Source organism: Podarcis raffonei, chromosome 3, assembly GCF_027172205.1.
Source record: "Podarcis raffonei isolate rPodRaf1 chromosome 3, rPodRaf1.pri, whole genome shotgun sequence".
Taxonomy (NCBI): domain Eukaryota; kingdom Metazoa; phylum Chordata; class Lepidosauria; order Squamata; family Lacertidae; genus Podarcis; species Podarcis raffonei.
The window spans coordinates 99,430,684-99,447,467 of NC_070604.1; the positions used below are offsets into that span (position 1 = coordinate 99,430,684).

A 16,784-nucleotide genomic window follows, 5' to 3' on the forward strand; every position below is an offset into this window, starting at 1 on the left:
CAAAAACAAATTAACCGAAAAAGCCTCAAAAACAAAAACGCAAAATAAATAGCAAAAACAAAAGTGCCAAACTCAATCCATTCTGGAAGTCTGTTCGACTTATGAAATGTTTGAAAACCAAGGCACAGCTTCTGATTGGTGTAGGCACCCTGGAAACAATAGCCAACATCGGACGTTTGGCTTCTGAAAAATGTTCGAAAACCGGAACACTTCCAGGTTTTTGGTGTTTGGGAACCAAGGCGTTTGAGAACCAAGGTACCACTGTATACCCCACCCATCTGACTGAGTTGCCCCAGCCACATTGGGCAGCTTCCAATGTATATAAAAACATAATAAAATATATACAGGGCTGCCTTCAGATGGATCGGGGTCAGCTAACTTTATACCTTGCAACTTTTCTCTAATGAAAATAGAGGCATCCTAAGGAAAAGCAGGACATTCTGGGATCAAATCTGAAACCGAGATGGATTCTGTAAACCCGGGACTGTCCCTGGAAAACAGGGACACTTGGAGGCTCTGAAATATTCCATCCCCTGACCTTTATGTGTTAACTGAATGCTTGAATAAAGTCCTCACACTTTTGCGTGGTGTAGGTTTGTGTGTGAGCTCTGCTCAGATGTACAAATGCGTATCTGTAGCCCACAAGGGGCCGAAGCCCCCATCTCTGCATGTTCCCCAAACATCCTTTGAATGACAGGCTTCACATAAAAGAGAATTCGAGAATGGATGCATAATATCTGAAAGGAAGAACAGATGCCAGCTGTGGAATGAGTCTATAATCTGTTCTATTTTTAAAAAGAGAGACACACTAGAATGCAGCAGCGAAAATGCCACCTTGTAGCTTTTGCTAATAAACAAGATGTTGTTTTGAGGCGGTTCCAGGTTAGGGACAACATGCTCTCAGAGGACACACACAGCACTCTCCACATCCATCTCCCTGCTGTCTTTTTCGTTTTGCCCAAAGTTGTTGAGCTTTTCTTGGCAATATCTAAAGAATAAGAATAAGAATAAGTTTTTCAGCTATTTTTAAGAAAATTCACCAAAATCTACATGGGTTGCCATACATCTGGATTTTACTGGACATTTCAGAAATTTTCCCTGACGCTGCTTCTGACTGCCATATTTTGTCTATTTCCAGGCAGGAGGTAGGCAGCAAGAGTAAACAGGAGGGGAACCAGGGCAAACTGTTGGACAAAACTTTCAATTTTGGTTTCTCTCTATTTCATAGAATCATAGAGTTGGAAGAGACCACAAGGGCCATCGAGTCCAACCCCCTGCCAAGCAGGAAACACCATCAGAGCACTCCTGACATATGGTTGTCAAGCCTCTGCTTAAAGACCTCCAAAGAAGGAGACTCCACCACACTCCTTGGCAGCAAATTCCACTGTCAAACAGCTCTTACTGTCAGGAAGTTCTTCCTAATGTTTAGGTGGAATCTTCTTTCTTGTAGTTTGGATCCATTGCTCCGTGTCCGCTTCTCTGGAGCAGCAGAAAACAACCTTTCTCCCTCCTCTATGTGACATCCTTTTATATATTTGAACATGGCTATCATATCACCCCTTAACCTCCTCTTCTCCAGGCTAAACATGCCCAGCTCCCTTAGCCGTTCCTCATAAGGCATCGTTTCCAGGCCTTTGACCATTTTGGTTGCCCTCCTCTGGACACGTTCCAGTTTGTCAGTGTCCTTCTTGAACTGTGGTGCCCAGAACTGGACACAGTACTCCAGGTGAGGTCTGACCAGAGCAGAATACAGTGGCACTATTACTTCCCTTGATCTAGATGCTATATTCCTATTGATGCAGCCCAGAATTGCATTGGCTTTTTTAGCTGCCGCGTCACACTGTTGGCTCATGTCAAGTTTGTGGTCAACCAAGACTCCTAGATCCTTTTCACATGTAGTGCTCTCAAGCCAGGTGTCACCCATCTTGTATTTGTGCCTCTCATTTTTTTTGCCCAAGTGCAATACTTTACATTTCTCCCTGTTAAAATTCATCTTGTTTGTTTTGGCCCAGTTCTCTAATCTGTCAAGTGTGATCCTGTCCTCTGGGGTGTTAGCCACCCCTCCCAGTTTGGTGTCATCTGCAAATTTGATCAGGATGCCCTTGAGTCCATCATCCAAGTCGTTGATAAAGATGTTGACTAAGACCGGGCCCAAGACAGAACCCTGTGGCACCCCACTAGTCACTCTTCTCCAGGATGAAGAGGAACCATTGATGAGCACCCTTTGGGTTCGGTCAGTCAGCCAGTTACAAATCCACTGAGTGGTAGCATAGTCAAGACCGCATTTTACCAGCTTCTTTACAAGAATATCATGGGGCACCTTGTCAAATGCCTTGCTGAAATCAAGGTAGGCTACATCCACTGCGTTCATCTACCAGGGTTGTAATTCTGTCAAAAAACGAGATCAGGTTAGTCTGACATGACTTATTTTTCAGAAATCCATGCTGACTATTGGTGATCACAGCATTCCTTTCTAGGTGCTCACAGACTGTTTGCTTAATGATCTGCTCCAGAATCTTCCCTGGTATTAATGTCAGACTGACTGGGCGGTAATTATTTGGGTCCTCTCTTTCCCCCTTTTTGAAAATAGGGACAACATTTGCCCTCCTCCAGTCTGCCGGGACTTCGCCTGTTTTCCAGGAATTCTCAAAGATGACTGCCAGTGGTTCTGAGATCACATCTGCCAGTTCTTTTAATACTCTTGGGTGCAGTTCATCTGGCCCTGGAGACTTGAATACATCTAAACTAGCCAAGTATTCTTGTACTATCTCCTTAGTTATTCTGGGCTGTGTTTCCTCTGCTGAATCATTTGCTCCAAATTCTTCAGGTCGGGCATTGTTTTCTTTATCGGAGAAGACTGAGGCAAAGAAGGCATTGAGGAGTTCAGCCCTTTCTGTGTCTCCTGTTTGCATTTCACCATCTTCTCCTCTGAGTGACCCCACTGATTCTTTGTTCTTCCTTTTGCTATGAACATACCCATAAAAGCCTTTTTTGTTGCTTTTAACCTCTCTAGCAAGCCTGAGTTCATTCTGTGCTTTAGCTTTTCTGACTTTCTGTCTACACGTGCTGGCTATTTGTTTGAATTCCTCTTTGGTGGTTTCCCCCCTTTTCCATTTTTTGTACATATCCTTTTTTAATCTTAACTCAGTTAAAAGTTCTTTAGATAGCCACCCTGGCTTCTTTAGGCACCTTCCATGTTTCCGTCTCATTGGTATTGCTTGAAGTTGTGCTTTTACTATCTCCCTCTTAACAAACTCCCAGCCATCACGAACTCCCTTTCCTTTTAGTATTACTGTCCATGGGATCTCACCCAGCACTTCCCTAAGTTTTATGAAGTCGGCTTTCTTAAAGTCAAGAAATTGAGTCCTAGTATGCTTGGCTGCTCCTTTCCGCTGTATAGTAAACTTCAGAAGAGCATGATCACTCGTGCCTAATGATCCTTCCACTTCTACCCCACTAACCAGGTCATCAACATTGGTTAGGACCAGACCTAAAATGGCTGTTCCTCTTGTTGCTTCTCCCACTTTCTGGACAATGAAGTTGTCTGCAAGGCCAGTGAGGAATCTGTTTGACCTTATGCTCTTGGCTGAGTTTGACATCCAACAAATATCCGGGTAATTGAAGTCCCCCATTACTATCTCCCTTCCTTTTGCATGCTTGGCCATCTGTTCCAGGAAGGCATCATCTATGTCCTCCGTTTGGCTTGGGGATCTATAGTAAACTCCCACAATGAGGTCACTGTTATTCTTCTCTCCCTTAATTTTGACCCAAATGCTCTCACTTTGGCTTTGAGGTTCTAAATCTTGGATCTCTTCACAGGTATACACATCCCTGACATATAACGCCACTCCTCCTCCTTTCTTTTCTGGTCTGTTTCTCTGAAATAGATTGTATCCCTCCATTATTACATTCCAATCGTGGGACTTATCCCACCAGGTTTCAGTGATGCCTATTATGTCATATTTAGTTTGCTGTACCAAGAGCTCAAGCTCATCTTGTTTATTTCCCATGCTTTGCGCATTAGTGTACAGACATTGAAGTCCATTAATCATTCCCCCGTGTCTCTTATTTAAGGATTTTTTCCTCCCACCACTAGGTCTGCGTGCTGTTTGCTGTTTGCATTTGGATGATCATCTTCATCAATTGATAGACTCCTACCTTCAGGAGCACTGTCTCCCTCCCCCACATTAGTCAGTTTAAAGCCCTCCTGATGAGGTTTCTGAGATTTTTGGCAAAAACATTCCTCCCAACCGTTGTGAGGTGCAGCCCATCGCTTGCCAGAAGTCCATCCTTCTCATCCCTCCCCCCAACTTTCATTCTCCTTATTCTGCAATAAATTGTTATTTGTTTATTTTAATTCCACAGGAAAAATTACCGGCATTCTAGCACACATTTCTCATAAAATGCCAATGTTTCTGCAAGCAGCCTCTCTAATACCATGCCTTCTTGTAAGCTATTTATTCTTATGCACACCTTCTCCTAATATACACATTTTTGCACACATTTTATCACACAAAATTTGGAGAGTATATATTTCTAAAGGGAGCGATGTCAGGTCCTATATTCCATATCCCGCGCCCCGCCCCCCCCAGTAACAGTTCAGGTTTGATTGATAATCTTATTGTTTTTTCCACCCAGAAACAATCTCTCTCCATTCTGCTGTTTATGCCATTATTTGTAAGAGCAAATGAAGTTTAATGAAGATCGTGCAAATTCAGAAATGATTCTGGGCATTTGCCTGAAGCTACATGTCACAATGACAGGATGAGAAAAGTCTCATGGACTGAAATCTCTCTTTCTACACAACTAGTAAGGACGAAGGTTCCCTTTGTCTCTGGTCACCTTTGCAGAAGTTCAGCGAGAGGCGCCTTGGGAATGAGAGACAGTGATGTGTAATTAGAAATACCGGCATCAGCTACACATTGAGGTGGCCCAGTACTGTTCAGAGTATCTACTTCCTGGCTGGGAGCTGAAAGACTACACTACGCCAACGTCAGTGGTGAGCTACTGTGGCTGCAAGCAGCTGTCAACATATGCCCAATTGCTAGATTGGGATGATACTTCACTTTAGAAGCCTGTTATTAAGAGGTGTGCTAATGACATTGAAAAGGATTAACAGTGCAAACTGTGCTACTACCCACAGTGACGTTAGAGACAGAGGTGGCTGAACTCACGTTGCAGGCGTGGTTAAGGAGGGCTCAGTTTTTTTGAAGATCTATTCAAAGAACAAGCAAACTGCCTGCTCATAATTAAACATCAGGGAGAGGGCAATGCTAAAACTTTCTTCTTTATGCATACCACCTCTGTGTCTCTGCTAAATTTCTCTCTCTCTCTCTCTCTGAATCACTCCTCTGAATGACTATATGCGGAAATGACAGTTTGGGACACAGTTGCTTTTAAACACTGGGATTTCTGCACATATGATTATCTCTTCTCGTAGTACCTCTAAGTCAGTGATAGAGCAACCAGCTGTCCCAGCAACAATAGAGTAGAATGCTTTAGGTCAGTTGGCTTCCACCTTTCTAGACCCAGAAACCACCCTGAAGCCCAAACATGCATTTAGAGACCCATCTCTTGATTCTTGCCTTGTGCTACTGTGGTTGCAGGTAGTATTTACAGTGATACCTCGGGTTAAGAACTTAATTCGTTCTGGAGGTCCGTTCTTAATCTGAAACTGTTCTTAACCTGAGGTACCACTTTAGCTAGTGGGGCCTTCCACTGCTGCCATGCGATTTCTGTTCTCATCCTGAAGCAAAGTTCTTAACCCGAGGTACTATTTCTGGTTTAGCAGAGTCTGTAACCTGGAGCGTCTGTAACCTGAGGTACCACTGTACTTATTTAAGATGTTTATGAACCACCTTTTGTCACAGATCTCCAATTGATTGTCAACAACGTAAGATCCATAATTACATACCAAACAAATCAAGCAGGAGAGTATTAAACGTGACCGGATAAAATCAACATTTCAGAAATGCTTGCTGAAATAAAGATGTTTTCACAGTGCACCAAGATTCATGAAATAAAGATGTTTTCACAGTGCACCAATATTTCACAGTGCACCATGAAATAGTAGGAGGATTTTGACCCAAGGAAAAGAATATAGGGTTATGAAGACATGTGCTGGAGTAGCACTTAAAGTTGCCCATGGTTACTCATATAAATAGTAAAGACCTGACCAAAAACAATATTAAGCAGCCAGTGTTGTGTAGGATCTGGGAGATCGGGGTTCAAATTCTCACTTGGGCATGAAGTTCACTGGGTGACCTTGTGCCAGTCACTGTCTCTCAACCTAAGGAGCAGATAGTTCCGTTGGTAGAGCATGAGACTCTTAATCTCAGGGTTGTGGGTTTGAGCCCCGCATTGGGTGAACTATTAATGCATTGAAGGGGGGGTGGACTAGATGACCATTGTGGTCCCTTCCAGCTCTACAATTCTATGATTCTTTCTTGAGATCCTTGGAGGAAAGGTGGGATATAAATGCAGTCGATAAATATATGCTAAACTTTAGTGTGTAAAAAGTGTATTCTTTCCTTGAGTATTTGCTATTTATTTGAGCAGCAGTACTTAAAATCTCAGGTTTAATTATTAGCTGCCCTGATGTCACTAAGGGTTCAACACGCTGTTCATGGACTCTTCGAGATAGTGCTGGCCTGGCACACCCAACAACCTGCATAGAAAGATATCCGCTACAATGGAAAAACTTCATCGAAGGACATGTCTAAAGGAGATAAACAGCTGGGGGAAAGGGCACTGCAGTCCTGTTTTCTTTTCCCACTTTAGCAACTGCGTTGTTTATCCGTTGTTCTTATTATCCTTTATGCTGGAAGTAGCTTTCCTTCAGCATGCTAGCCAAGATTTGATAGGGGTCTATAACGTGTCCCATATATTGGCTTGAAATCCAATGGGATATGTGAATGCCAGACAACACAGACTAAGCACTTTCGGCAGGCAAGACCAAAATTGAGATGTCAGTATTATTATGGTAGGTGTGTGAGTTTCATGAAATCAGCGGGTCAGAAGGTCTGGTATGTATGTGTTGCCTTATTAGACAGAAAGAACCCAACCTAAGTATATAACCCTTAATAATAGATGCAGTGTTGTGTTACTTAAGCACAGGGAAGGTCAAGGAACCTTAATGAGTTGTCATCTCAGTCCTATTAAAACGTACTCTCAATAGCAGTGACTTGCTCTATTTAATTGAACAAAAGAAGAGCTGTGCTGGATCAGGCCAAAAAGGCTAATCTAATTCAGCCCCCTGCTCTCACAGTGGCCAGTCAGATACCTATGGGAAGCCTACAAGTAGGTCCTGAGCCGTTGCTGAATTGGATTGCAAGGAACTGGAGAAGTAGCTTATTAGGGAATTACTACCTGGATTGTCCTAAGCAGGTATGAGAGCTCAGTTCCCGACAGTGTTTTGTAGGGAACATTATGGGCCAGGAGGAAAGAGTCAAAGGCAGGGCTGGAGGGTGGAGCACAGGATGGATGGGAAGAAGACAAGGAAGAGGCAGGTCAGTGGTGCCACTCCTGGCATCTACCAGAACCAGGAGGGGACCGAAAAGGGATGAACAGAGGATGCTTCCACACATGCATAGCCCTGCTGGGCAAAGGGACATAAACTGGTGGAGGAGGAGTGGTCCCCTGTTGCAGCATAGCACACAGAGCTGTAGAAGCTGCTGCATTATCTTTGACAATAAAGAGTTTGCTATCTGCCCTGTGCATTCCTTTGGCTCTGAAGTGCACTTGACACCCTTGCACATCCTGCCAGCCTAAGCATCCCTGGCATGCTGATGCCAAGGGCCAATTAGCCAATCTACTATCCTCCTCATTGTTTACACAAACTACGAAACTGCAGATCCTGAACTCATCAACAACTGCTTGTTAATTTAAACAGACTCTCCTTCCTTGGAGCTTTTGAAGCAGAGGTTGGATGGCCACCTGTCATGGATGCTTTAGCTGAGATTCCTGCATTGCAGGGGGTTGGACTAGATGACCCTCAGGGTCTCTGCCAACTCTATAGCTTTATGAGTCTATGAATGGGTGAGAGGCTGATAGACCAGTGGGGAAGAGAGGGCCTTTTCATTGTTGGGTCCCTAACTGTGGAAAGATCTATTCACAGAGACTTGCCTGGTATCTACAGTGGTTGTCATTTCAGCACCAGATGAAGATCTTTTGATTTGCTCAGGCCTTTTCACCATCCCTCTGAGCTTTATGCCATTTTCGCTCCCTGTGACTTGTGGTTTGCATGGTGCATTATCCTTGCATTGCTGTTAATAATGTTAGGTAACGGTAAAGGGACCCCTGACCATTAGGTCCAGTCATGTCTGACTCTGGGGTTGCAGCGCTCATCTCGCTTTATTGGCCAAGGGAGCCGGCGTACAGCTTCCGGGTCATGGACTAAGCCGCTTCTGGCGAACCAGAGCAGCGCACGGAAACGCCATTTACCTTCCGCTGGAGTGGTACCTATTTGTCTACTTACACTTTGACGTGCTTTCGAACTGCTAGGTTGGCAGGAGCAGGGACCAAGCAATGGGAGCTCACCCCATTGCGGGGATTTGAACCGCCGACCTTCTGATCGGCAAGTCCTAGACTCTGTGGTTTAACCCACAGCGCCACCCACGTCCCATGTTAATAATGTTAGCGAGTCATAAAAGGGACAAGCATAAATCAGGGCAGGCAGGGATATACCCAAGCAAAGTTAACTATCTGGCCATTTAATACAAAGCATCAGGGTGAGAACATAGTCAAGGTGGAGTCAACGGGAGGCTGAAACAGGAGCAAAGTCCACATTCCAGGGCCTGTTTCAGCAGAAAGATCAATAGCTATGGCATTGCTCGGACACTTCCAGTTTTCTGCTGTGTCCTTAAAAGTGGTCAAATACATCCAACAATGAGAGCCACCGGGTGTAGTTTGGAGGCTAGGAGAGATTCCCTAGGTATAGCATCCTAAGGGTTGGGAGCAGTTTTGGCACAACAGGAAGTAGCCAGAAGCATAGTCGGCATGAGACTGATGTCTGCTGCATAATCCTTGCTTAAACATCAATCCTAAGCATTTATTTATAAATAAAGTATTTAGGTTGGCAGAAGCTGGCACAGAGCAACGACCTGGTGTCGTGCAGATCTGAACCACTGACCTTCTGATCGGCAAGCCCAAGAGGCTCAGTGGTTCAGACCACATCGCCACACATGCACATATACATCCCTTTTCCAAGGGAACTGAGTAAAAGTCAGATATAGTAGAATGAATCCGAGTCTTGAAAATCACATAGAGCTGATAGAAAAGAAATGGGGGCGGCGGACATGTGATTATTCCAGCTTTCTCTCAAAACTGTGCAAGAGAGAGAGAAAGATAACAGCTGACTGGAGCTGATGGGAACTGTAGTCCAACAGTATTTGGAAGACACCAGGTTGTGGAAGGCTGCTCTACAGCTTTCTGAGGTCATGAGGTTCCCCATGAAAAACTTGAGCTAAGCCAATTCATCCCATCCCTACTGCTTCAGTTGTGATCCAAAAACTGAGCTGTGTTTCTGAGAGAGTGCCTTTTAATATTTCAAAACTATCCATAATTATAGTTGGTTTCCCCAAGGGACTCTTACAACTGGTTGAAAACATAAGATAATAAATCTTTTCATGCTCACAAACATTCTCCCGATGTTCTATTATTTTAATTGCCATTTTATAACTGGAGGCTACAATTAACATGGATTTCATAGTCAGAGAAGAAACAGAACCATCTTAATAATATGCAGTAACGTCTCCTTGCAATTCAGCTAATGGTAATTGTCATTTATAGTAGAAGAAGTTTGTTGAGATGAAGGCGGATATATTCAAAACTGTGCAAGCTGGCTCCTAATGGCATGTGAAGCTTCAAGAGAAGTTATAATATGGTTACGCCTACTTGAAACTGCCATTGCAACAGATGTATTAATATGTGGAAAAAAATACTTCTGATGCCTTGCTGCTTGAAAATCGGGAGGTAGGGATGGAATGTTGGGATCCTAACCCCACTTACTCGGGAGTAAGTCACCTTTAATTCAATAGGACTTACCATTGAGAAGACATTGGTTGTTATCAGCTAGCCTGCTTTCTAATGGAAATTATTATTAACAAGTGGGATCTGCAACAAAAAAGTTGCTGTGTGTCAGGGAACCAGCCAGCAATAAATCACACAGAGTAAGTGAAGTTAACTATTTATTAGAAGAAACACGGCTGCTCAGTAGTGCCAGGCCTAACGAGCACAGCAACTATTCCTGGGACTCAGGTATACGGCTGCAAATAAAGTGTTCCAAGTGTGTTGTAAGGTGCAATATACAAATGTGACACTAGATGGCGACAGTGAGCTATGGCAAATTCAATGTATTTTTCAAAGCTTTGTTTTTATATGTGTGTAGATTCCACCCTGGTAGATATAGCCCCTATAGGGGCTGTTGTGGGGACTAAAGGACTCTGCCTTCCATAGTTGCCTATACCTCCTGCTCTCTCAGGTCCTTCCCAAGCAATCTGAGACTCTGCTGGTGAACATTTTTCTATTTCTTCCTCTTCATACGTCTTCTGATTCTGGGAGACCAGGGAGGTGGGACGTTTGTCAGAGCAGGAACGGTAGACACCTTGGCTTCTTCACCAGCCTGTCTCATCTCTTGTCAGGCTGCTGCCAGCGACTCCCGGCTGGTTGCCAGGAATGTACAAAGACAAGAAAATGTTTCTTACTGTCTGCCTTTTTATTCAGTATTTGCAGAGAGAGGCTATAGAACCCAGACTCTTGGATAATGGCATTGTCCCGAGTGAATCTCCATCCCCCGTCTCTCCCACTTCCTCGTTTGTCAATCTCATCGCCTCTCCTACAAGTCCTGTTATGTGCCCTCTGCCTTTGAGCTCTTTGCTCTCCTACTTTCAAAGTTCGCCAGGTTCTGGGGGGGGGTCTGGAATGCTTTCTAAAGACACTGTGTCTGCCAGCTGTCACCCCCCCCAGTACTTCCTCCTCCTCCTCTCCCATTATCTCCCAGCTTTTCCCCTCATCTGCCTCTGAGCTGTGACCTCCCTCCAGCCCCTGTTGTAATTCTAAACTGTATTTCTCTTCCTCCGTCCAGGAAGGGTCAAGCTGGGGAGGCGGTCTCCACCACTCCTCCTCTGCCCAGTCCCTGACATCTCTGCCTCTTGGCCTCCCTCCTTCCCTGTTTCTAGACTTCCCTCTGCCACAGACTCTTCCTGCTCACTAAACCCTGTTGCCTCTTCAGCTTCTGATGCCTCCTCCTCCCATTCTTCTCCCTCTACTCCCGCTTGTCATCATCCCACCACGAATCCCCAGGCTCTGAGCCCCCTTCCCTTGGGGGTTCCCTGGCTGGTACCTCCCACCGCTCCTCCGCATCCAGCCAGTTCATGCTGGTCAGGTTTCCAGCTTCTCCTCCACCCTGGATTTCCAACTGTCAGGCAATATTCCATTCCATCAAGTATGCTTCACCCCGGTATGGCTCCCCTTTATCTCACACACAGAGCCCAACAAGACAATGACAATAATCCACCAACAGCATACAAATCAATATGGCTGACCTGATCCAAAACACCCACCCACCCCACTCACACACGAAAACAAAGACCACCATAGCCAACCACAAATGAACAGCCAAATAATAATAATAATAATAATTTATTATTTATACCCCGCCCATCTGGCTGGGCCTCCCCAGCCACTCTGGGCGGCTTCCATAAAAGCCAAAAATACAGTACAATATCACACGTTAAAAACTTCCCTGAACAGGGCTGCCTTAAGATGTCTTCTGAATGTCAGGTAGTTGTTTATCTCTTTGACATCTGCTGGAAGGGCATTCCACAGGGCGGGCGCCACTACCGAGAAGGCCCTCTGCCTGGTTCCCTGTAGCTTTGCTTCTCGCAATGAGGGAACCGCCAGAAGGCCCTCGGCGCTAGACCTCAGCGTCCGGGCAGAATGATGGGGGTGGAGACGCTCCTTCAGGTATACTGGACCGAGGCCGTTTAGGGCTTTAAAGGTCAGCACCAACACTTTGAATTGTGCTCGGAAACGTACTGGGAGCCAATGTAGGTCTTCCAAACCCTAGGCCAACCCCAACCTCTCTCACCACCAAACACAAGTGGACAGCAGGGAACCTGCACAAGCAACGCTGACACCAAACCCTACATACAGTAAGTAAAATAGAAACACTGCCACCCAACCCCACCCCCACCCACCTTTCCCTCCCTCCACCTCTTTCCCCCTTTTCTTCCTAATGTCTCAACAAATAAAACTGATTTATAAAAATGTTACATGGGGAAAAATATATGAGAGAGAGACATTGCACACACTTTTGTAAATCAAGAAAACCTTTAATAATAATAATAATTGGTTAAGAAAGTAAAATACCTGGGGGTTAATATGACTGCTAAGAACTTAAACCTATTTAAAGACAATTATGAGAAATGTTGGTCAGAAGTGAAAAAGGACCTAGAAATATGGTCAAATTTGAAGCTTTCCTTGTTGGGTTGAATTGCTGTTATAAAGATGAATGTATTGCCAATAATGTTATTTTTGTTTCAATCATTGCAAATTTTGGACAAAATGGATTGTTTCAAGAAGTGGCAGAGAGACATTTCTAGATTTGTCTGGCAGGGCAAGAAGCCCAGAATAAAATTTAAAATACTAACTGATGCAAAGGAAAGAGGTGGATTTGCCCTGCCAGACCTTAAACTTTATTATGAATCAGCAGCATTCTGCTGGTTGAAAGAATGGCTGCTTCTTGAGAACACAGACATTTTGGATCTAGAAGGTTTTAATAACGTTTTTGGGTGGCATGCATATTTGTGGTACGACAAAGGTTAAAGCACATAAAGCATTTAAAAACCATATTGTCAGGAAAGCATTGTTTAATGTCTGGATAAGATATAAAGACTTATTTGAAAATAAAACCCCAAGGTGGTTGTCACCAATGGAAGCGAAGGCTCAGAAAAAGCTCAATATGGAGGCCAAGTGGCCGAAATATTGGGAAATTTTGGAGCAAGAAGGAGACAAATTGAAACTGCAGAGTTTTGAGAAATTAAAAGATAAAGTGCGAGACTGGCTTCACTATTATCAAATAAGAGAGGCTTGTAATTTGGACAAAAAAATTGGCTTCCAGGTGGAAAATCAAAATTGGAAACAGAACTGTTAGATCCCAAAACTAAGATACTTTCAAGAATGTATAACTTGCTGTTAAAATGGAACACTCCTATCCCACCTTGCCTCCAGGAACCTCAAGGCAACTTACCTTTATCCTAACAACAACCCTATGAGGTAGGCTAGGCCCAGATAAATAGTGAACTTCACAGCCGAGTGGAAAATGGATCTGGGTGCTACTAATCCTACAGCTTCAGGACCAAACCAGCAGTGAAGCTAGATGTGTCTTTGCATTTAATGTCCAGGGTTGGGTTTTTTTTAAAAAAAAGGAGGAAAGAAAGAAGGAAAGAGCATTAGCTGGGGTGGTTGTTTTTTTTAAATTAACCCTTTCCTTCTCTTCCTTTGGACTTGATGAAAATCCTGGCATTTGTATTAGGAGGAAATCTCTCATTACCACTAATGATGACAAGACAATGATGTTGTGTCCTGATACATGCTTCAGCCTGACACCATTTTGAAACAGATAGATTCCTGTTCATATTCTTCCTTCCTAGATTTTACAAAAAAAATATTACACCTATATCAGAGTATACCTGAAGCTTTCCCTACTGATATCATAGACTTCTGCCCTTCAAACATCATCAGACCAATATATAGTTTAATTTGCAAAGTGTTTAAATTACCAATTTTGTTATGGTTAATGGCCGAAACAAACAGAAATGGAAACAGATAATTAAATATCTGATCACCAAAGTACTTGTGTCCGTACTGCTGACTGAGACTGTCTGTAAACCACCTCCCAGAAATATATTCTTAGCAAGAAAAATACCTCAAATGTACAGTTTACTAATTTACCCCTCACAGGGAAATTCCTGCAATTACAGGAGAGGAAAATATTTACTGTTTTTTTCCCCTTTCTCTTTTGCTTCCACAAATTTATTGTTTTTAGAAATTTTCCTTCTGCTGAATCATTATCACTTGCTTTCCACAGAACAGATGATTATGTGGAAAGAGCAAAAATAAATACACCTTTTGGATGATTGCCAAAGCCATTTCTTTTTCCTTCCACAACTATATTTTTATTTTATATGCTGAAGCTGCTATGCTCGTCAGTTATGGTCTGCATAAAACAAAGAAGGTCACCCAGGGTATCAGAACAAGGTCAAAGGAACCTCCCAAAGTGGAAATGGTGTAAAAGGTTATTTATGAACAGAAAAGCAAGACTACATGTAAGATGGATAGAGAGAGATGGCTATATCTATATTTACAAACATACATATGCATTAGAAATAGCCACAGCTTTGTGACAATGAATATTATGAAGCAACTCTTCCCTCCAGTATCAGGAATCCCAGATTTTAAAGTTTTTCTTTTTAAAAAACCAATTATTTTTAAAACCAAGACCAAGACTTTTCCCTCTCCTTTCTTCAAAACAGTTTTAAATCTGATATTTGTCCTTGCCACGTACTGTTTTGCACCAACTTGCAGATGCCAGAATGCAACACCTACAGGCCATCTGCCATTCTTAAGAACAAAGTAAGGGGGGTTCTAATTGGAACTGTAAATTCTTTTGAACTTCTCAGTGCTTTCCTGTCTCAGTGGGTTCCTATTGGTTGCAATCATATATTTTTTTAATGAAAATCTGCAGTTGGTCCCATTTAGTTCAACGGAGCTTACTCCCAGAAAGTTGGGGATAAAGATTGGATCCTGATTATACCAAACCATTCAGGACATTATGGCATGAAACAAGGATTGTAATTTGAAGGTGTGCACTACAGCTATGAGTGATTTCATTTGTTGCTGGAGTGAAGACTAAATGGATTTCAGGAGTGTGTGTGTGTATGCACCGGTATGTGTATAAATGGCAGGCCATTTCCCTACCTCCATATGCTAGGGATTGAAACTCAGACCGTCTGCATTTAAAAGATGTGCTCTAGCACTAAGCCATGGACCTTGTATGCCTTTGTGATTTGTTTTCTGTCAGGGCTGAAGGCCTCTACTGGACAGGAATGCTTGTTGAATGGTGCCCAAGGGGGAACAAAATCTTCTATACCAGACGGTAATGGCAGACCACTTAATACTTTCCCCCCCTGCTGTGCTAGATCCTGCATGATTTTTAATTGCATTTTTACAGACATGCCACAGATCAACTGAATGAAGCTCAATGACCTTTGGTGGTCTACAGACCAATTTGGGAAGCCCTGCTTTAAATAAAAATAACTAACTAAATATAACTTGTTTACTATGAGTTTTTCCCCCTTTTAGAAAAAAGAATCAGACTAAGGAACAGCAAAATATCTCATGTGGAGCTCACTTTTATGGGTGGTGAGGGGCAAACAAGCCTTGCTGAGGTCTGCAGAGAAAACAGAAAAACTTTCTGTATTAAATCCCCAGTGAAATACTTCAGTAAGGAGCAGTAATCATGAGTCAGCCCTCCTTCATTCTTCCTCTTCCTTTACTGGCCTCCTAGAGTAATTCAACTACACAGTACTCTGTTCCTCTTCTTAATAAATGTTCTCCCCACCACCACCTTCACAATCCCCAGCAGTGAAAGGATTTGTAAGGAGCCAGATGTTTTGACTAATTTGCCATTCATTTCCATAATTGGGTAATACACTGGCTTATTAACTCATACTGAAGACGTAGTGGGTGGATACTGCTGAAGAAATATGACACTGCAGTCGGCAACTCACTGATTATGTGTTGTACCATAACTTGATACAGGTGGAGTTCAAGGGAGAAGCTGTACAGCAGTATGATACTTTTTTTGTCTCGATGCATTGATACTGTAATTCTGTAATGCTCACCCGGGAGTAAGTCCCACTGAGAGCAGTGGATATATGTAATTTAACATCTGGGTAGACATGTACTGCTAAATGGATAAATCCATATACTGTTAATGGATAGCTGTAGCTTCCACATGCTATTAAATAGGAGAAGACTGCATCCCTTAAGATAGAAATAAACATCATAATGATGTTCCTCATAATGAGGAAAAGTGGTTGTCAGTGCCTAGACATGCATTGGGAAGCAGTCTGCCCTTTCATATCTGTGTATAAATAGGCTGTGTTTTTTCCTCATTCGGGCAATACTGGAAGCAATATTTCAGACTGCAAATTTTAGGTGGCAATTTCAGTTTTTTTTAGAACCAGCCTTCCACAGAGCTGTAGAATATGGAACTGGCCATCTCTATAACCTAGATCACACCTTTACAAGTTAACCAGAAGCCTTTGGACAAAAAAGTCCTATTGCTTTGACCCAAGGTATGTTGATCAAACATTATTTATGGTTACTGGAAGGTAGTTCTACTTCGTTGTTGTACCTGACTGAGTCATACTTAGATTGGGCATATTGAAATCAATGGACACAACTGATTGAATCCCATTGATTTCGGTGGTTCTACTCTAAGTAGGGATGGAGGAAAGATCTGATTCATTATGCATTTAAAGCCAAATCTATCAAATTCACACTTTCCAAAACAGTACACAAACCAAAACACAGCCATCCTTTGAAATTCATAATCATCTGTAATTATTTGTAATTATCCAAAGTATTACAGCCTTAAAAGAAATCAATTTCATTGAAAATCCACAACTTACCAATTGTCAGAGAATTAAATTCACATCTGATGATATGGTGGAATTTAATTCCTTGGCAGAGGAGCAGGATACACATGTTTAACTGCA

General features: G+C 42.9%; 1 long non-coding RNA gene across 1 annotated transcript; it reads right to left on the bottom strand.

Annotated features, from left to right (window-relative positions):
* Window positions 1-13,456: 13,456 nt before the first annotated feature.
* LOC128411165 (uncharacterized) lies at window positions 13,457-16,364 on the bottom strand. The gene is made up of 2 exons (XR_008329709.1): window positions 15,413-16,364; window positions 13,457-13,648 (listed from the first exon to the last, which is right to left on the bottom strand). It is a non-coding gene; the product is annotated as an uncharacterized LOC128411165 (long non-coding RNA).
* Between the last annotated feature and the right edge of the window lie 420 nt (window positions 16,365-16,784).